This window comes from Tyto alba, unplaced genomic scaffold (genome assembly GCF_018691265.1).
Source record: "Tyto alba isolate M040663 unplaced genomic scaffold, T.alba_DEE_v4.0 Super-Scaffold_32, whole genome shotgun sequence".
Classification (NCBI taxonomy): Eukaryota; Metazoa; Chordata; class Aves; order Strigiformes; family Tytonidae; genus Tyto; species Tyto alba.
The window spans coordinates 2188110-2209948 of NW_024881307.1; positions in this window are offsets into that span (position 1 = coordinate 2188110).

Genomic DNA, 21839 nt, shown 5'->3' on the forward strand with positions numbered 1-21839 from the left:
GTGCCACATCCATAAAAGCAGGGAGCAAGTCAGGAAACCCCTTGAACAGGAGGGAAATGCAGCCCCAAACTCCCTGAAAAGCCTAGGGGAGGGGTAAATGGAAGTAGCAGAGCCAGGCTCAGTGCCCGTTTCTAGCTCTGCGGGTTTGACTTTGCAACCCCTGTTCTTTGTTCTGGCCCAGCAGCGTTGGCTTCTGTATATCCTGGGCCAATTCCAAGAGATTTTTGCTTAAAAGTCCTGAAGTTCCTGCTGGATGACCAGACCAGCTTGGGCAGGAAGGTTGCCTTGTCCCCTGGGGGGTGTGCCTCGGATAGAGGGGAAAAACAATTCCCAACCACAGAGTTTGGATGATCATTCGGGGGTGGCAGGTAGCTTAAGATAACTTTCTCCATACCACCGTAGTGATTTAAGATCCTGGATGGGCATGATTTAAGCAAGAGAAGGGTTGGTACAAGAGAAGGTGGAGAAAGGTCTGTACAGCTTGTACAACCTTTGTGAGCCCTTGGGGTGGGAATTAGCTTTCAGGCATATCACTGGGAAAAGGTGCCACACTGGGAAGGCACGGGGAGAAAAAGAAACCACACCATCAAGTGCCAAGATTGACCATATAGTTATTCTGGAAAGGATAACAAAACTCAGCTTCAGGACAGGCATTAGCAGTAACCGTAGGCTCTCCTTACCAAGCATCAGCTTAATGGGTACAAATCTGCCAATTAAGAACCAATTAAGATCCATCTTTAAATACTCCCTACTCAGCAAAGTGCTCGCATGTATTTAACTATTAGCAATAGGCTGCTTGGTCAAGGTCGCTGTCCCTTTCATCTAAGGATCTCAAAGCACTTGATGAAACTCCACTGTCTTTCTCTGTGGTAGGTAAAGGCTATAATGTTATTTTAATATCATGAACCTAATTTATAAGGATAAATTACAGTGCGAGATAAAGAGCGCATGGACCCGTGTGGATAAAAATAAAAATCCATATTGCCCCATTATCTGGCATTGGTTAACTTTCTGCTTGTATAAATTTTTTTGGCTAATTTCTCTCTCTTTTTTTTTTTTTTTTTTTTTTTTTTTTAATGAAATGCTATTTATTTATAGCTAAACGCCAACTTTGAAGCCAGAGCCAAGCATTTGGGGAGCTGCTCAGATAGGGCTCTTGAAAAGGAGAATTATGTCTGTTTCAGATGTTTTCAGAAGTTATTGTTTAAAGGCAGCGAGAACTATGACATTTCTCCCAACGAGCTCGCCCTCCCCTCAGCATTTCTAGAGGACACGGGCAAAGCAGATGTCTCCAGAGCTGGGAGAAGAAGTGGTGACAAGTGAGGGGAAGGGGGGAGAAGGCACTGGGGAGGGGATCAGATGAAAGCAGATTTTAGACAGGAAGCCTCAAAGGACCGACATTGGTGTAAAGTACTCCCTGATGCCCCACAGGAACCTCATCCTTCTGCTCACCAGGGTATGGAGTATGAACACGGGAGATGCTTGGAAGTGGCCAGGACATGTTTCACTATTCCCAAAAGCCATCATTCCAGGGGTCAAGAAGAAGTTGGCCACCTTCTACAGCATACCACGGTCTTCCTCGGTTGTCTTCAGGATCATGAGCTTCCTGCAAGCCAAAATAAAGTTCTCATCAGGCCAAGGGATTAGAGTCATCATGCAGCATTCTGGCAGTATTGAATGGACCGTGCTACCTTTTCAGAAGGCTTTTTTACTTAATTTGGACACTTCCCTTTGCAATGTAAAGCTTCTCACCACTTCTTCTAGGTGATCACTCAAGACTTGAAGCAAAACCCAAGACTGACCACAGCACATGCCATTCCAAGGAAACCCAGGGTTGTAGGCTCTTGCTAGGAGCTGTTTCCCTTCCCCGGTGCAGGGGCTCACCCCATCTCAGTGACCTTCGTGCCTACAAGCAGCAACAGGGAGGCTATTTCTGGCCGCTTCTCCAATAATAAGACCCTATGAAGGGCCATGGGAAGCCTTTTTACTAGGAGCTGCCAGATTTCCACTAAGAGACGAGAGGATTATAGAAATGCTCGATTTTCCCGTGGCTCCCGCTTTGGTGTCTGAATGACATCATGCCCCTCCGACCGGCGATAAGACAGAGAGTCTTTGATAGCGTGGAGGGGGGGGGGGACGACTCTGGCCCACTGCCAAAGGCGATTACAAGCAGCACATACCTTCAGCACATCGCATTCGCCGAGCAATTCCTGGAGGGTGATCTAACTTCCTCCAGGCGAGTGAGGCTCGTGTGGAGCCGAAAGGGAGACAAACCGGGGCTCTATCTCGGAGAACAGCGGTTGTTTGAGGGAGGAGAGGAGGGAAGACGGCGGGATGCATCCTCCCAGCTACGTGCATGGAGCTTGGACAGATTGGACATTATTAGAAATCTCCTGGGTAAAGAGGAGTTTTGCTGCCTGTTTCTGAACTCTCCATCCTTAACCTATTCCCTGACGCCCCTACAAGTACAAAAACAAATCTCATGATCGGTTTTCCCTACTAAGTCCTTCCCAACTAAGTCCTTGCAGATGCATAGGCAAATATCCTATAATTGCACCACTGTCCTCCAAGCCCATTGCTTTCAGGTTATTTGGGAGCCTGGGCCTGGAGATTGGCAGTTCAGGCTCTCGTTAGCAAGACTGCTCTGCAGGAATGCAACTATAACAGAAAACTGCAGCAAATTACGCACTGCCACAGGGACTGACATTTCCTTGGGGTTTCTGCATGATAACATCAACCTCTGGACAAAACTGGTCCAGACAGTGTGTGATATTTGGCCTCATAACATTGTCTTCTCCATGCCTACCTTCCAATAAGCCGTCCCTACACATTTAGGTTAAAGATACCCCCTAAGCATCCCTGGAGCAATTTCCCCCAGCTAGCACAGAAACACCCACTTCTTTGGGATTTGTTAAGAGCCTTTAAAAACCAACACAGGAGGAAAGAAGCATGCAGAGCATGGGAGAAGTGCCTCAGCAGTTGCTTTAAGGTGAGGTTTCAAAGTTGCTCAAGCCAGGATGACACTCTAGGAGACTGCCCAAATCTGCAGCATCTAATTTCAAGACTGGGAGGTGGTAGATTGAGTTTCCCCACTACGTGTCCTTCTCCAGTCTTTCTTTTGGAGCAGACATGATGCCCAAGACCTGCTGCCCGCCTCTTGCAGGGCAGCATCCTTCAGCCCCTGCCTGAGAGCCTGACCTGCGGATCATAGAGCAACATCAGCCTTGCAGTTACCTCCAGCCACCCCTAATTCTGTTTCTCAGAGCTTCATAGGTTAGAACAGAGTCGCTTACAAGGTAGAGTGTGCTTTGGCTTTTCCTAAATCAAGAAGCTCTCTCCTAAATATCAGACCAAGCCCTCTGAGCCCTTCCTGAAAACACTTCTCCTCCCAAATCTTCCTTACAGAGAGAAAGGGTGATATCTGCCTTATATAGACCCACACCACCCATTCCCAGAACCTGTGGAGATGGCACTCAGCATCCCTTGCACGGGTGTTATAACCACGGATGGTTACAGGGATAGTTTTATTTTGTGAAACAACACAGGGAGGTTTGAAAACCAGAGCTGCAGTGTTTGTAAACAGCTCGCTCAGCAAAGCACACCCAGAGCCACGATGCCATGTTGGGCAAGGGGAGGAATGAGGGGTTTGGGCCTGTTTGAAGTGCAAGTCTCAGCTCACCCTTCACTCCAGAGCCATTAGCAATGTGTCCATAAGACTCTAAGATCTCCAGTTGTCCCCCTGGAAATCTGAAAGCTATTAGCACGCTCGAGAAAGGGAGGTAAATGAAAATGTGTTTGCCAGTTTCACCAGATGTGAAGCCAGTGTCATGGACAGATTTTATTATTCTATAAATACCAGGGGCAGAAGGTTGTTATTAGCCACTCAGTAATTAATACAATGTGCAATGGCCTCAGACATGGCCCACCACTTAATGTCCAATTAATAGTGTGCTGCCCTCCTGAGCATGTGTTAAACTCCACAGATGTTGCACAAAGTCGGAAGAAATGTAGGCATCAGGCAGAAGAATCCCTGAATGAAATCCTGAGCTCAGAAGACAAGTTGATCGGAGAACAGATGATGTTAAATATTGCAGACATCAAAGCCTGCATGAGCACATTTCTGCACATATTCAAGGCTCATGCAAAGAATGCCTAATGCAAACTCACAAACCAGATATCTATGTATTAAGAAGTGGCTAAGTGAACAAATCCCAGATTTGCAGTTACCCACTGCATGCTAATAAGCTGCTTTCATGCACTATTAGCATAGCAGAGAGCCCCAGAACATCTGCACATCCAAGGACACTGCCTTCCTCTGCAGAAAGTCGCTGCTTTCTGCAGCACAAGATGTGAAAATGTTCTGCTAACTTGTATTGATGCTGTTGAAAAAGCATTGAAACCATTTTATTAATGGATGCTCTTTCTCCTCTTCCAGCAAGCAAGAAATATCTGAGGTTGGATGTTTGGAAAAGTGCTGTAAAAAGTAAGGATTGATGGATTTTCAAAGCAAGCCAAGGAGTTATATGAGATGTGGGCCTTTTGGATGCTTGTGCAAAGGTGGATGGGGCAGTGCTAAGCCCCTGATGAACTGGGTTAATGCTGGGGTGGGTCAGGGAGCTTATGAGTGGTATGTGAAGGGAAAGCTATTCCCACAATAGCTCAAATGTGCTATCGTGGAAAAATGGGTAAGTATCTGGCCCTGCTGTGGGAAATCATGAGCTTTAAGTACCGGCTGTATAGAAAAGCCTGGTGTGGACTGTGATAAATTTATCACATAATGGGTGTGCCCACAATAGCAAGGATGGGACTTGGTGCCCCAGCACATTGCCTCCTGTTCTGTATTGTTGTATCCTTGAGGCTATCGTGATCAAAAAGAATGATTTCAGGAAAACAAGGTGACATTTTCTATTGCAGCCACATAATGCCAGCATTTTACCTAAGCCAGGGCATCCAAGTGCCTGTGAGTCTGGGTGGTTCCCAGCAGCGTTGCCAATGTCCAAGAGGAATTTTCTCCTTTAGTCATTGATTAAAGTCATTAACAACATCTCCTGAGGATAGATATGATCTGTCACTGGTGATCAGCACAGTTTAACTCACTAAACTGGGATTTGTGGGGCCCTGGTCCTTGGTAAACCTCTCTGCTCATCCTCATCAACAAACCCTAGGTTTTTTAACCCTGAAAAGGCTCCTGTTTGGAATCCCACCAGCAAATTTTGATTGAGTGCTTTGGAATGTCTCCCCAGTGGATGCTTATTGAGGGAGGGAGCAGCCAGGTCTTGGTACCTGCTTGATATTATCCTCTTTAAGTTTGGCCTGAAGTGCAAATATATCCCTAAAGCTGTCTGCTTGGGGATTAGTCCTAACCATGTTATCCAAGCTTCTAGTCTAAGCAACCTGCTTTTTACCTTACCTGCATCTTCCACAGATCCACTGTTTGCGAAGATCAGCTCAGGATGACTTAATGTCAATTAGGAGCAAGGAAAGAGCACAGGGGGCCTTCTAATGGTTTGAAGCAAAGAGGCTATAAAACTTTGGAGACACAAAACCCACGCACAACCAATGGCTCGCAGGTTGAGCACCGCACCACAATGTCTTTTTGGCTCCAGTCTCCCGGTGCCGAGGTGGGAGAGGGAATAAGTTGCAATACAACTAGCTCAAGTGATTTATTTTATTGGATGTGTGCAAAAGAGTCTTGGCGCTTCAAGAAGAGGTCACTGCCAACTTCAGGCCAGCCAGGCTATACCCTGGTGTAAAATGAAATGGATGAACAAGAACATTTTTCCATAATAACAGAGTGAGAGATGCAAACGATACTCCTCGAACATCCATCTCTAATTCCCTGACCTTTGAGCAGTCTGGCAGCCGGCCCCTGAGATGAGTAGAGGTGATAAAATTGCTTGCCAAGTCCTTGTTTCCCAGCTCCATCTGGACTATCCAGCAGCAAGCACTCGCATCCTCCCCAGGGCTGTGCAAGGGCCATTTCCAAACCATTCCCATGTATTGCATCGAGGACACAGTGGGTGACACCTCTTGGACAGGACCAAAGCAGGTGCCACCACCTCAACTACCCATAGGCTGGGATGGGAGCAGGCTGAAGCATTCACTGCCTCTTTCCTGCCTCGCCAGACACTCAGCTTTACTGAAAAGAATATTTGGGGACTACTGCAAGCTTTAGCTTTGAACCTAGAACTCTTAAAGGTCCTAAACTCATAAAGCTTATCAAATATCTGACAGAAGAAATATCTGTGTCATCAAGGGTTTACAGAAGAGCATGCAAACTCATGCACAATAAGGTCTTCATGTGCAAGGAGGAAAATATCCATGGCAAAATATTCACGTATGAGGATGAAAATATCCATGGCAGCTCTTCAGTGCAATAATCTGAGATGTGAGCCCTGTCATACCCACTCCTCCCGTGGAGCTCCTCTGATGTCCTGTACATTCAGCAGAACTTGCTCTCGGCAGTGCCCTGATGCTTTCACTCCTCTTGTTTACAGCCCTTAAATATTTTCAGGCTGTTATCATGTCCTGGAGTAATTGCTACATTGCCAAACTGGAGGGAGGTGAGGGCAAAAGGCTGCTGTAAATTGGGATTTATCAACCTCAGCTGAGGATCTCAAGAAAATGGAGGTTTGAGGAGATATATATTGTTTCTTGCTCTGCTTGGATAGCATTTATGGCAAAGAAGGTTTAGTCCAGACCTGAGAGGTGTTGCTCCAACAGACAAATGATAGTCTGTTTGTTATTCAGCCTCATTACATTGAGCTGAGCCCATCGATAGACCATTTCCCACATGCAAAATGGAGATGGGGCATTGATGTGAGCCCTTCGTTACCTTACAGCCTTTCTTCTTTCCCATATGTCATTTTTTCTTAAGGATATGGGTATAAAGCCTGCAAATGCCACACAAGAGGGCAGGATCCAGCCCTTGGTGCCAAGATCTGGCATGCAAACAGCTATTGGATGGCAATGCCACCCCCTTAACAACCTGCTTCAGACACCCACTTGCTGCACCTAGCATGGGGCCCTCGTGTCACCCCATTGCTCTCCCTACACAGCTGATCTCGAGTGGCTTCAGGGCTTCGATGCCGTGTTAACTCAGGCCAGACGCCAGCGAGCACTTTCCCTTCTCTTTTTCTGGCAAGACTTGTCCTTCTCCCTGCCACAGGGCTGAGAGCAGCAGAAGGATCCTGCAAGTGGAGCAGACCTCGGAGGAGAATGGCGTTGGGATGTGGCGAGGTTATCTCTTTAACAGGTTTCTCCTGTCCTCTGAACATATGTGCAGTAACACATCTCTGGAAAATATGTGAGTGGGTGAGTTTGGACTCAGCTCTCTCCCAGATGGGACATTACACAGCCCACATCACAAAACCATCAGCCGCGGTTTGACAGAGCTGCCAGCACCCCCATCCCTTTATCAGAGGCCCAGAAATGTCCATATGATCGCTCCTCTCCCCCAAACCTCCTTTTTGCTCTCATTTGCAAGCAGGAAACATGTTGGCAAAAGGGTCTGGCCTGAGAGAAGGAAAAAAAGAAGGAAAAAAAAAAAAAAAAAGAAATGAGAGGGAAGAACAAAGCTTCAAAAAGAGAATGTGGAAGAGACGAGGCTTGGGGTTGCCTGGAGGGGTGCAATATTGCTGAGCCTACTGCATCAAACCTGGTACCCCTAAAGGGCACAGACACCCATGCTTGTGTCCCCAGGGTTCCCAAAACCAGCTGATTTGGCCCCATTTTTCTGACAGCAACTTTACACTTCTTCTGCCAGGTTGCTTCACAGCATCCTCCCAGTCCTGTCCTGTTGCTTCTATAGCACATGTAGATGCTAACAGGTTGCACAGCCCCATAAGTTATAGCAACATCTCTAAGACAGAAAGGACTTTTGGCTCTACAAAGCACCTAACCCACGTTTTTTAGGGCTGTTGTTTAATATTAAGCACTCTGAAGACTAAACCCATTTGCATCTGCAAAGGAGCAAGGCTTTGCTAAGACCGAAGTGACATCTGAATTCAACAGCCCACAGCTGGGACGCATTTTACCAGCTCCAGAGATTGTTCTAGTGTAAAGAGCTATTTCCCTGCACACAACCAAGCGTAATTCTTAGGAAAACCATCTGAGCCCTTGGCCTTAGCTCAAAACACATTAGAAAATCAAAAGCATTTATTTTATCCAATTTTTCTCCTGAGCTTTGTTCAATACAATCCAGAACAAGTAGGCTTAATAGACTTTGTTTTGTGACTGCAGACACCTTTCATAGCTTTGCTTTTTCATCACATGTGAACTTAGATATTCATCATCTGAAATCCGGTTAGCAACGTGTTCTCTTTCCCCAGTCTTATATTTGCATTTTGTCCAGTGTTTCTTAATGAATTTAGTATGTCAGGGCTTATAAATCATTAAATTAATTAACTGTTAGCATCCCATTGTATCACCAAAAACCTTGAAGTGCCATAGGGGCATTTAAAAGCTATCAGGGACAGCGCTGTAGGGTTTGCTGTGTTTGTAAAGTGTTCAAAGTTACTAAAATACAGCAGATTTTGAGGAGGCTGGTGGGGTACAGGAAGGAAACTATTCACCAGCTCAGACTGAACTTATAACTTTGACAAAATTTGGCAAAAAAAGGCCCAGACAATCCATTCTCCATCTTGACATTTTCCAAACGGATGTTTGGGTGTTGGGGTTTTTTTTACTTTTCAAGGATATTTTGGTCTTAAACATGGAGCCAGCACAGCAGGGTTTACTCCTTTACAAAAAAAATCCTCTTGAAAGTCAAAAGAACCATTTTCTAACTTCAGAAAATAAGTTAATTTGGCACATAACACCAATTCTGTTTGCTTTGACCTGACCTGAACTTTGCTTGGCTCCTTGCTGATGCTTTCACCCCTGTGGTTTGGTCCAAATCTCACGGATACACCTCAGGCTCAGCAGCCTTGGGACCACATCGCTGACATCCAGGCTCTGAAATGGTGTCATGAGCATCCAGATTTAAGGTGGGTGTAAAAATTTGGCAGATTCACACTGAACCGAAGACACTCTTGGTCTTGAAGATCCCCAAGATGCTTTCAGGGTGACAAGCAGCTCCCAAGAGTAAAAGCACTGGCAGCGTTAGGTACAGCAAACCCATATTCAAGCTCCTGAAATCTGCCCTTCCTAACTCTTCTCTATTTTCTAAAAAACAGAATTGCATTGATTTCCGAGGATGAAGCACTATCCCATCGCTAACTGGTACCTGCAGGTATTACCTGCTGTTATTACTGGACTTTTGCTTCATACACCTGGATCCCAGAAGTATCAGATGGTCAACGATGCATGCAACACAACCGTGACAGGATTTTTTTCCATATTTTGAGACACTGAACACCTTGTCACTTCCTAAAATGAGCAGGCTCCATTTCAGCACCCATAAGTTAAAAAGCCCAAGCTTTGAGTTGGGCTCACCCAAATCTTTGAAGCATACTTTGGTTTGGGGTGGGGTGGTGGTGGTGGTATTTTTTTTTTTCCATTCTTTCAAAAAATTATTATTTTTTAACAAACTCACTGCCAACCAAAAGACAAATTTTCTTTGAATGTCAAAACAGGATGTTTTTGACAATTTCAGGACATTCTAAAAGCTTTTCTTTTTTTTTTTTTTTTTTATTTTCTTTTTGAAACAGGAAGCTCGTTTGAAAGCCCTTTCCTGCAAATGGTTTCAGCTGTGACAAAACTAGCACTTTCTGACAAAGTTTTGGGTTTGTTTTTTGTTTTTTCTTTTTTTTTTTTTTAAAAAAAGATGCCACGCAACAAAAAAAAGCTAAAAAAACCCCTCTGCCAGGTTACTCAGTACTGAAGGTGGGTGTGGATTTCTGCCCCTAAAAAAGCTGATAAATGGGTAAAATGTCAAGACTGAAGTAACACTGCAGCTGGGTGGTGGGGATTGGGATGTTTGACATGGGTCATTTGAAGACCAAGGTCATGGCAAGTCATTGAAGTGAACGTGTCCATGACATATATTGCAACCCTGATAACTCCGGGTGGACGGGCACCTCTTTGGGTGGAAGCGTGATGCAGGAGGGAACGGAGGTGGTGGTGGATGGCAGAGAAACCCCGGTGAAATACGGTGCTGCTCAAAATGCTCAATTCTTAATGAGGAACCGAAACAATATTTGCAAGTCAAACTCGTTCCCCCTCTTTGCGCGCAGAAGAAAATGGGGCTACGGCAGGTCAAGGGGCCTAAAAGACTGGTCAGGGTGGGTTCATGGTGGGATGGAGCATAGGAGGTCTATTGTGGGGCTGGAAGGTGGCCAAGGCTTCGTTAAATCGTGGTTGCTTTGCAACGTTTGCCAAGCCGAACTCTGCAGACCGCCCGGGACTGTGAAGCCTGGGAGCAGTCTTGTCTCCTCTGCCCCTGACCTGCTGATGTATTTAACCTGAGCTCTGGGTGGGATTGCAACAGGATGAAATCCAAGCACCATCACTACCAAAAATGATGCCAAAGGGCTGAGCTGGGGTTCTGGATCCCTGGATCTTAACACATTCACCTAGATGCATTAATGAAACTGCAGATAGTAAGCCTTTCCAAAGAGCTCTCCTTTCTTAGCCTGACTCTCCTTCATGATACAGGGACAGGAAAAATAACGTGGTTTACACATGGGCACAGATATTCCAAGTCTTTTATTTCCTTATACATGGGACCAATGCATCCTGGCCTGGCTTCATACCATCACCACCTTGTTTGGCTCTCATCTGGTCCTCAAGAGGATGAGCATCCAGCTTTTCAAGTTCCAAAGGAGCAGAAGCTTGGTTGAGATGTCTCCTCCAGAGGCTGCAAAATGTGGCCTGGGCATTGCATCTGCAAAGCTGTGGGAAGCCTCCATGAGATCTCAGCTCTGCCAAAGCGCAGTGTCACCCACTGGCTGCAAACGAGCAGCAGTACCCCACAACAGATAAGAATGAGAAAGGTAAAAGCACCATCGAGCACCAAGCCTGCTTTCTGTATTGTTGGGTGGTCTGAAAGTTATGGGATTAATATGGTACATACACAATACTTTGCATTCATCTCCTCTATTTTCGCCAGGCTTTTGTGGTGACTTGCAAGAGAAGTTACTGTCAGAAGGAATGTAATGAAATATTCATTCCTTCTGTTAAGGAAATTCAGAGAAAGGCAGGAAGAAGGAACCAAATGTGAGATCAAGACAGGAAGATGTGTCCTGCTCGTTTCATTTGCATTTCTGTAACCCAGAGCAGGGAGAGGAGAGGTCTGACTCCTCACCACCATGCTGAATACAGCAGCACAAGCAAAGAGCAAAAGAAGGACAAGGGCTCTGATGGGAGAGACAAAAAACTCCTTGATCTACAAGGAATGGGTCAGGTTTATTTGAATTTTAGCAAAGGGAGAACACTGCAGTGACAAATACACCTTGATTTTCTCTTGGAGAGCCTGAAGCAGCAGAACTTGTTAGTGGTGGAAACGATGTTCACCTTCATCTGCTAGCCTCGGACAGGGCGGGTGCTGAGTGGCACTGCCTGAATGAATTAATGCTCCAGAGCTCCCCATCAAAAATGTTCTACAGGATTGCAAAGCACTAATAAAATTGTTCCCCAGATGGGATTTTCAGACTCCTTTTTCCTTGTCTTTCATCTAATTTGATTAACTTAGCTCATTTCCTGTTCTCCCTGTGATCTCGCTTATGAGATGTGCAATCACAGGTTTTATTGCAGCCTGATTAGGATCAGTAAATGACAGGAGGGAGCTTTGCAAGCACGACCTCAGCCTGGCTCAGCTGCTTCCGTGTGCTCTGGGTCCCCCAAGCTACATGTCTGTACCCCACCTTCGGGAGACGAGGTGGCCCAAGGTAGCAGGACCAGGTCATGAGCAGCACAAGACCTGCTGTGCTTACGCATCATGGATAGCACAGCAACATGCTGGATAGATCCCAAATTTTCTCCTGTTGCCCTGCTTTTTGAGGGTACCAGCTTTGCACCGCTCTGTGTGGAGGATCGCCTGATGTGCGGAGGATGGGAATGGGGCACTCATGCTCCCAGCTTTGTTATCTGCTCTGACCTTTCTGTTTAAACAACGTTAAACCTCCGAAAAATAAATACGCTGCAAGAGTTTGGCTTTATTCATCTCACCGCCTGGCAGCACTCCTAAAACATCCAGGAGTTCTCATAGATCTATTTAGCATAATATTTGACCCTTCTATCATTCCTTTCATCCTGAAGTGCTTCTCAAACCCAGGACCACCACTGGAGTCAAACTTCTCTTGGGACAGGGGGGTTTTTCGCTAAGGACCAAATCCCACATCATCCCGGGACCCCCACGTATCCTTCATCCCCTTAAATCAATGAGATGTCAGCACATTGCACATCCATGAGGATGTAGCTAGGACGATGTCACTTCAAAGAGGTTCAGGAGTGCCAGAAAGTGGCCCTGCTTTTGGAAAAAGTGGTGCCTTTGGAAAAAATATGTCAAAAGATGCATGCACAAAATATACAGGACATTGAACTTGTCTCTGCAGTACTCTGCTGGAGCACTGGCTGGTAAGGTGTTGCTGTTAATAATACCCAAAGCAGGACAGCCACCTTCCTGGAGGCAATTCCTACATATTTCTACCTTTGGAGACACTTTGGGTCTAGAGAGAGCAATGTTTTCTGGGCTTCAGGAACAGTTTTAGTGCTGAAAGAGCTCTCAAGCCATCAGTCTGACCCAGGACAGGGATGTAGGTATAAGGTAAGGGCATTGCAGCTTCTTGTGTGTCACCTCCCGAGGGCAAATTAACCTTGAGTTTGTTTGTTTTTTTCCATCTGTGTGCCCTTGGCCAGACCCCAAGCACTTAAACTCCTCAGTGTAGGTGAGATGGAGAAGCTCAGTTTGATTTTGCAGAGCTTACGTCTCCCTGTAATGTTTATTGAGAAACAGAGACCACCTTGGATAAAAAAAAAAAAAAACAACAGCCCATCCCCATAATTAAACCCAACACTCGAAAAGAGGTTGGTATAAAAAACCTCCAGCGTGGCAACGGGTCACAGCAGCCACACAAAGAGGGTTCAGTGCAAAAGGCCCCGTTTCAGATGTTGCGCTTGGACTCAATCCTTCCAGCTTGACAGGATTTTAATCTGCTGTTTTCCTTGAAATCACCACAGATAGGAGATAGACCCCAAAATCCTCATTCTTCTCAGTGCTGGGCTGCAAGGATATATTTTCCAAGGGGGTGAGAGGTAGGAGAAGATGCTTTCAGGTTCAGCAAGAGCCATGAGCTTGTGCTGGTGAAGGAGGATGCTCTGGAGCATCGTGTTTCCAGAGAGGCTCTGGAGAAGCATCCTTGCAATTTGAGGCAAGATTGCCAGGAAAAAATAAGCAAATCTGGAGAATAAAAAGAACTCAGGGCTCACTGTGGGAGCTCTCCTCCCTCCTCTGGACACCCAGGTATTGCCCAGCCCTGGAAGCTGTCAGGCGTGTGGAAATGGGATCTGGCTGATGTTAAGCAGGAGGGGGACCGGCGGGTTTTATTAGCAAAATGCAAACAGGATTGCAACCGAGACTTGAGCATGTGTGGCAGGGTCGGGGGGGAGCAGGACACACTTCGAGGAGATGTCCTTGGGGGAAAGAAAGCGAGTGCATTAACCCTTCCATCGCTGAGCTGGTCAACCCCTCTGCAACCCAAAATCTGCCGTTCCTCATCTGGGTTTTGCTGTTTGGGTGCTGGAAGAGGGAGCAGGGTCCAGGCAGGGTGACCAGAGCTGGAAAGTTTGTTAGAGAAGGATGGCATGTCGCTGCTAAGGAGGCTGGTGATGGGGAACGTGCAGCACATTGGGGAGCTGCTTGCACAGCCTGGGCTGAAGTCAAAGCAAAGGTGATTATATGATTACCAGCTAATGAAGGACAATTGAAATGGATAAGCCGTGCTTGGAAAAACCAAATGAGGCCGACCACGGAGTTTCTAGGGAGACCAAATTGTCATGATCTCAGCTGAAGCAATGTCTGAGGAGGAGAAAGGGAAGATGCAGATCCCTGCAAAGGACAGTGTCTTTTCTGGCTCAGAATCCCCAACTTTGAGCCATCTCGGAGCCATGACACACATGCTCATGTACCCCAAACTCAGTTAAAGCAAGGCAACAACTTACAGCCTGCTCGAAACAGGGTGAAGACAAATTGAATCTGCTGCCCCCCCCCATACCCCACCAGTGATTCCTTCTCCTCTGAACACACGGTGCATTTTCCAGCCACTGCGACTTCACTCACGTCTCCTAGTCCCCGGGCAGAGCTACAATATTATGTTTAATGTGTCTGACTGGGAAGAGGTTATTAATTCATCTGGGGGCATAAGGGTACTGGTTGTGTTTAAAGTGATGAGGCTGCTTTCGTCCAGAGCTAGGAAAGAAAATCAGCGAGCACCCAGATGGGCCATCTATTTATTTGTTTTATTTAATAAATATATTTAATCCTTAAGCCTTGGCTGGCCTCACAGCCTAAGCTGACCTCCTGAATGAATAGATGCTTTGTTGGGGAAAAGCCAGAGAGCTGGCTGGGCTGTACATCCCACCCAAACCATGGCAGTACCTGCATGCCTGCGTCCCTCGGTGCGAGTGGGGATGCTGTGCGTGGCCAAGGCTACCATATTCTTGGCACAGCAAGAAATACCAGCGTGGCTGAAGGCCTGAGCAGATTATCCATCTCCAGCACACAGCTGTGTTATTTCTGCCGCCAGGAGATAAAATGTTGTAAATGTGTCTGAGCTGGGTGCGCCAGAGATATATTTCCTGAAGACAGGTGAAACGCTCACCGGCAGGAATTGAACCAAAAAGCAACAGTGTTTGGAGATATCCTGCGGGCTTGAGCTGTTTGTTGGGGATGTCTCATCCCCATTCCCAAGCGAGGAAAGAGCCGGAGCTGCCGAGCCACCGTGGTTCCTGCCCTGGCACGGCAAGGGGGTCCGGCACGCAGACGGGAGGGGGGTCACGCCGGGCTGATAACAGCCCCGGAAACCCATCAGAGACACCCGGCCCCCGGCCCTCTGCCTCTCGTCAAAATTACCTGCCAAAGGAGGCTCCGCTCCAGCCCTGCACCTTGTCAGCTTTTATGGTAATAGGAAACAGCTGCTCTGTGGGGGATGGCGAAGCAGGAGTGAAAGGGGCTGGCGGAGGGGGAGAAGAAACCATTCATAATTTTTGCTCCTTACCCAAGGCTCAGGCGTGAGGCGGGGATGGGGAGGAGGTACCCAAAAAGCCCAGCGGTGGGGGGTGCTGAGGATGCTCGGACCCCCCCCCCCCCGGAGCCATCTCTTGGGACCTGCTCACCTGTGGATGCAGCCGGCACGAGTGCTGGGGTTGGATTTTCCAGCTCGATGGGGTTTCCCATTCCCCTGAGTAGGTCTTGTCTCTGATGCTGGTTCCTGACAGCATCCTCCTGGTCCAGCTCAGAGGAAAGATTTTTACAGAGGGGATCCCATCTAGCACCAGAGCTGAGCATCACCGCCCAGGCTCAAGGCTATGCTCAGGAGACAAGCCCAAATTTTTACCCAAAATAGCCATTCCACACCCCAAACTGCTTGCAGAGCTCAAATCACCGCTCTGCACAGACCACAGCTCTCCAAGGATGACTGGTCCCCTGGAGACAGTTGCTTTCTGGATGTGACAGCATCATCCCTCCCTGCATTCCAACACCCCAAGCCATGCAGCACCCTGATTTTTCAGCTTTCTTTTTGGGATTTCCACCCTCCTTAGCACTGGCAATAGGAGCAGGGTGAGGATTTACACATGTGCCCAGGATGGGTTTCTGGGAAGAGCAGCATCGTCAAGGAACCGGCTCCGTAATTGGGTTAGCTATGCTCATTTTCAGGAACAGGTTGCTGTTAACCAGTTTTAATTAAAACCATCTTCACAGTGTCAGCAAGTTGAAATCAAGGGCAGCTATTAATATCAATTGTAATTCTCCCCGCCGGATCAGCAGGCAGGCAATGGGTAGGACTGGTCATCTGTTGGCATTTCAATTTTGGGGCAAATAAAGCAAAATTTGCCAACCCACATGAGCACCTCTTGGACCCCACACGTCAAGCCCATGGTTAGCTCAACCTCTTCCAGCAACACAGATGCTTTCTCACTCTCTCATCTCCCAGCCTTTCTCCAGGCTAATTTTAGCAACCAGCCCCACCAGAAAGTTTCTCTAGGGCTTAATCCCAGTCACGGCGGGGGGAAGGAAGGAAGGAAGAGTTTTCTACTCTCTACTTTTTTTTTTTTTTTTTTTTTTTTTTTGCCACGAAAATGCAAGTTTTGGGCCCTCTGAGCCTCTGGAAGAGATTTTCCCCTTCTCTTTCCCAGTCCTGGCTCTGCCCTGAGATTTCACAGCTCATTGCAGCCACGCTTTGAGTACATCTTGAGCGTTTTAAGGACGGCTCTTTTATGCTCTCTCCAGCATTTAATGCTCGAGGGAGATGGGGCCATGGTGGTTTTGGATGCACTGATGCTGCACCGTGAAACAGGATCCATACCGGGATGAGTGCTTCTGAGCATCACTGGGTACAGAGGAGGATCAAGCCAATGGGAGTGCAATAAATTCACTTTAATGGAGGACAAGTGTATTTTGTACATGGAAAAACGACCTCTGTCTCTACCCTTGCAGTTCTGACAGTTGGGTCAGGCTTGTGGGTTGCTTAGATATGGGATCTAATTCACCAAGAAAAAAAATTCCAGTTCATTCCATCAGTGGAAAGTCATACTGAACTCCAGGGGCTGCTGGGGTCCATACCATTTCCCTACTCAACCCCCAGTACAAGAAGACCTGAAACATTGGGCTTCTCACCACAGAAACTCAACTTTTCCTTTTTTTTTTCCCACAAAACCAGGTCTCCAGCCTAAACCTGTGGCTGCTGTTGGCTTTTTGTCTCCCTCTTGTGACTGGCCTGGAAAGGGTTTCCATCTGGCTCACTGTGAGGAGGTGGGATGCTGCTTTTGGCACATCGGGTCTCAGCTCCACGCCAAGGTTGGGCTGAGCAAAAATGGGCTGTCGTGACATTGGGCAAGAATTAAAGGCAGATCAAAGATCTGACTTCTCTCCCTAAGGAATTGCAAAAGCACAAATCCTGCATGGGCACATGCATCACTCATCTGCCAAAGCCTAAAGACCAGCACCCACGGTGTGTGCTGAGGCACACCTGGAGTAAAGATGAATTTTTTAGAAAATCTCAAATCTGTCTTGCTTACCTGGAAGAAAAAGACCCTGCTTTGCTATTAAATAAAGGGGAAAACCTGTTGGAGTGGGTTTTAGTAACCTAGATGGCTCCAAAGCAGATACAGGGGGTGAGTTGTGTCCACACATGCTGCCTTTAAGAACCCAAACCACAGCAAAAGCTTTTCCCAGCGCTGGTCAGACGAAGAAAAGATTGGAAGCAGATGTTGGAGGCAGCAGCTTGTTGCACGGGGGTGGATGGGGCATGATGAGGGGTGAGGGTGGATGGGGCTGAGCCCTAACTGGCAACCCTGGGCTCCTGGCACTTGAGGAGGGACTGAACCCACAGACCCCCCTGCAAGCGATGCGCTCGGCAGGCAGGACTTCTAACCCAAACCAGATGGGAGGGGACAACTTTTCTTTCGGGGAGGGAATCAAGACCCAGAGAGCTACACTGATTAAAATAAATCATCTGCAGAAAGAGGGTTGAGGCACCCTGGGGATGGGGGATAAAATTTGGGATAAAGCCTCTGGTGATGGGGGTTTTGCTGCATCTCCCTTGCAGGGATGCTTTTGCAGGGGTGCTTAAAAACATGCGTGTATGTCAAGCATCTAGAAGGCAGGGTTTTTTCCATCCTGGGAAGCAGAGTTAATCCATTCTCCTTTCCAAGACCCAACTGATGGCAGGTTTGACAGTCCCCAGCTCTGTCTTCACATTTTCCCTCCCATCCCTCACCTGGATCCTGCAACAGGAGCGAGGCATGAACGCGGCATCCTCCTCCCTGCCCACTGCAAGGATTGGATTTCACATGGGAAAAAATAAAATAAGTCTTGGCTCCTTCAGTCCTGGGGAAAAATTTGGGGTTTTTGGGCTGGGATGGGAGACAGTCTCTATGTGAACTCCATGCTTCTGTTTGGGCGCGCCAGGGAGGATTTGGAGTTGGCAGGAGTGCCGTATCATCGTGCAAGATGCTGTCTGTCTCGTACAGAAAAAGTCCTTCAAAAAGCATGGCAAAATTTCTTCTTGTTACCTTTTGGTTCAGAAAAAGCAGAGGAAATAGGGTGGGTATGTCATTGCAATGGCTGATCTCCATCTACAGCACAGATTTCATGGGCATCTGTGGGAAAAGCTGCTATTTTTAGAGTGCTGGGGGGGGAGGTGAGAGGGAGGGGGGGGCAGGACCATGCTCTGGCTCTGGCCAAATCTGGAGTGCAATGAAAATCCAGTCCTTACCCAGTGTTTTTTTGGTTGACGTTCTCCCTGCAGACTGTCCTTTGAAACAGAACAAAACAAAACAAAACAAAACAAAACAAAACAAAACAACAAAATATAACAATAACCAAAAAACCCCAAACCACCAGAAAACCCCTTTTCTTTCGCCTTCACGAGGCTGGGACTCTGCATGCACAAATTCCTCCCACTCCCTTTCCAAACTAGCCTTGGAAAAGAATAAAATCATTGAATTAGCCAAGTTAATCAGGTGAGCTTCTGACGCACCTCATTTATCTTTCTTTCAAGCCTGAGCCCAGGAGACCCAAAAATGGGATTAAGTGCAACGATAAACAAAAGATCCCAGACGGCCAAGAGATTTGTGGATTTTCCCCTGATCTGAACTCTGGGCTGTATGGCCCAACATTTGTTTTTTATTTTTGAATAATAGAAAATGATGGAATTGGGGTTTTCTGCCACACTTTATTGACCAATAGCCTGGAGGAGATGGGACAGAGGCCCGGACAGAGGTGATGGCCAGCGGGATCCACTGCTCCACCCTGTTTTGGGACCTACAAGATGGTTCTTCTCCACCCCGTTAGTGCAGAGGGGTTGCAGCTCTCCTCTCCCCTCGCCCAGACACTTCCCTGCCTGGCTCTCCCTGTCTGGAGGGGGAACAGGAGCTCACTTTTGGGTTATGCAGAGTGCAAGTATTGGGATGAAAACACTCATGAAGCTTTCACAGCCTGCCTGCAGACACCCTTGGCCACCTCCATCCATCACCCTGGATCCAGCCCCCGTAGGCAATCCATCACTTGACGGAGCCCTCTCTGCCTGCAGCATCCTCCTGATGCCTTGCAGACACACAACTAAATCCCCTTCCTCCCCTCCAAGCCCCTGGCCAGCGCTACTATCCCTCAGATTCAGCAAAAATCACATTTTCTGTTTAAAAAAAAAATCCTTTCCTTGCAAACATTCCCACCACCCATCTCTATTTTATGTTCATTGTGGGATTTTTGGGTGCTACGGAGCTACTGATTACACGGAATACAAGCAGCAAAGCAAAGAAGCTCTGTGTCTGGAGGATGTTATGGCAAATGGAAATGCATTCCTAGACCTTTTCAGCAGTGCTTCTGGTCTGGGGATAAGTGGAAGTCCTTTGCTAGGATTATAAGAAATAGAGACATAGGGGCTTTCAAAGCCCTTGAGCTAAGTGAAAATTTTCTAGCAGCTTTCTCCTTTCACATTTGGCTTTTCTTCCCTGAATGAAATATGTTCCTTCGTCTGGAATTTCCTGAGAGGAGCACAGAAACTCATAGTCATGGTTTGAATAATTATAATTGATGTCTTCAGTTCTGTATTTTTAAAGAAAACTTTTTTGCTGGAAGATGTTAAAAGTTTAAAGGTTTCATTAAAAAAAAAAAAAAAAAAAAACAACAAAAAAAAACCTAACACCACAACAAACATCTTTTAGGTAAGCTCTTCTAAGAGCTGCAGCCTTATTCCTAAGGCTCCTAAATCGACATAATTTGCAAACACTGGATTTAAGGAATACATCTTTACAAGAAGGTGAGTACTCTTCTTTTAAATTAATAGAAAACAACCCTGGAAGTGCAGTATTCAGCACTGGATGGAGAAAGATGCTTTTTTTGCTACTTAAGAGGCCCGAAAACCAGTCTGTGAGGGCTTGAGTGGACTGTGCAGGCATGAACTGATCTGGACATAAAATCCCAGACATACATCCACAGTGAGAAAATTCAGCCACCCCACAATTATAAGCAGTTATCCAAGCAGAAACTTTATTTCTGCAGAAATCAGTAAGATTTTTTTACGGGCTGGTGGAAAGGGAGAGAGAGAGTGAGCAAGAGATGCGTTTCCTCAGAAATAAATGTTTTGCACCGGCTTATGCATGCCTTGAAATTTAACCACTTGGGTCACCTGGAAATAGCTCCCAAAGATTCTCCGACCCAGGAGGGTTTGGTTTTTCCTTTTCTGTAAACCCTTCATCTTTTAGGGTTTGGGTTTCACGCTTCCAGCATCCCAGAGGGCTCCCAGTGCATCCCAAAGCAGTGAAGCCAGGTGGGAGGCAGTAGGAAGAGGAGGAGGTGGCCTTCTGACCCCAACCCAAAAGGAGAGGAGGCATCTCTGTCCCTATAACCACTAGATGGTGCCAAGAGAAAGAGCGTGGGAGAAACAGGGTTGGAGGAAGTGGGTGGAGGGGTACCCCCGGCCCCCAAAATCCCCTGTGGATGGGGGATGTTGAACATGGTTGCCAAATCCGAGTCTCAACAGACCGACCGCAAACTGCCAAGCCAAGCCTCGCACCAAAAAGTGGACAGTTTGTGGCTGAAGACCTCCCAGACTGTGTCCATAGGGAGGTGGTAGGCTTTGTCCGGCTGGGGAGCATTTAGGACCCATCCAACGGCTGTGCTGGGTGATGCAGGTATAGTTGGAAAGTCCTGGGTTGTTTTTTATTGGGTTCGCAAGCTGATTCCACATGTGGTTGTGCTTGCACCAGGGGGGCTTTCTGCACTCCTCCTGCCTCTGTCCCCATCAGATGTCCCTGGTTTCCTCAACCCGTGACGATGTGATGCATGGAAAGAGGGATATTTCTCTACTGTCACACTGGAAATTCATAACTACTGGGAGATCCAGCCTGGCTCACTTATTTATGGGTTCACTTCCACTGACACATAATTTGGAAACCTAAAAGACACTGATCATACAGTGTCATCAGCCGATCTTTAGTTTGCAGATCCCTTTGCTTTTGAAGCCAACCTGTTGTATCATCTCTTTTGTTCCTCCCTTGCAGCCAATGACAGCCTGCCCTGTCCTTCTTCTTGCAGTTCCAGCTGTCTTCCCATTTCTATTTTACCCATGACCTGCTGGTAAAAAACCCCACAGCTATTCTGAAACCAGCTCCTGGATTTCCTCAGGTTGTTGCTCCATCACTAAGCATCATTTCTTGATGTCCATCTTGTCCATGCTCATAATCAAAGCCCAACCTCTGCAGAAACCCAACACATCTGCAGATCCAGAGGGATATTTTGTAGAAGACTGATAAAGTATGACTACATCACTCAGGCCACACATTACCTAAATTCATGTGGATCAAGAGCCAGAGATGTGGCTGTGGGTTCACCACACTGAGATTGTTCATAACAGTACCTTTGTAGGCTCCTGCTGAAGGAGAAAGCATGGATGGAAATACTCTTGGGGTGGGGGAGATGATGGTGCATCAGGTGAACCTGCAGATATTAAAGCCTCCTTGCAAATTCAGGGTGCAAAAGGCCTGGAGGGATTTGAGGACTTCAAGATCAAAAGCAAACCTCATTTGGCTTCATTTTGACAAAAACTGGAAGCTTGAAAAAAACTACAAAAGCCGAGTGAAGTTTCTCTGTATCTGTCAGCCTGCTGAATTTGCTCGTCCATGCCAGGTCACCTGAGTTGCTTTTGTGTTTCACACTCTTTATACTTCTCCTAAAAGCC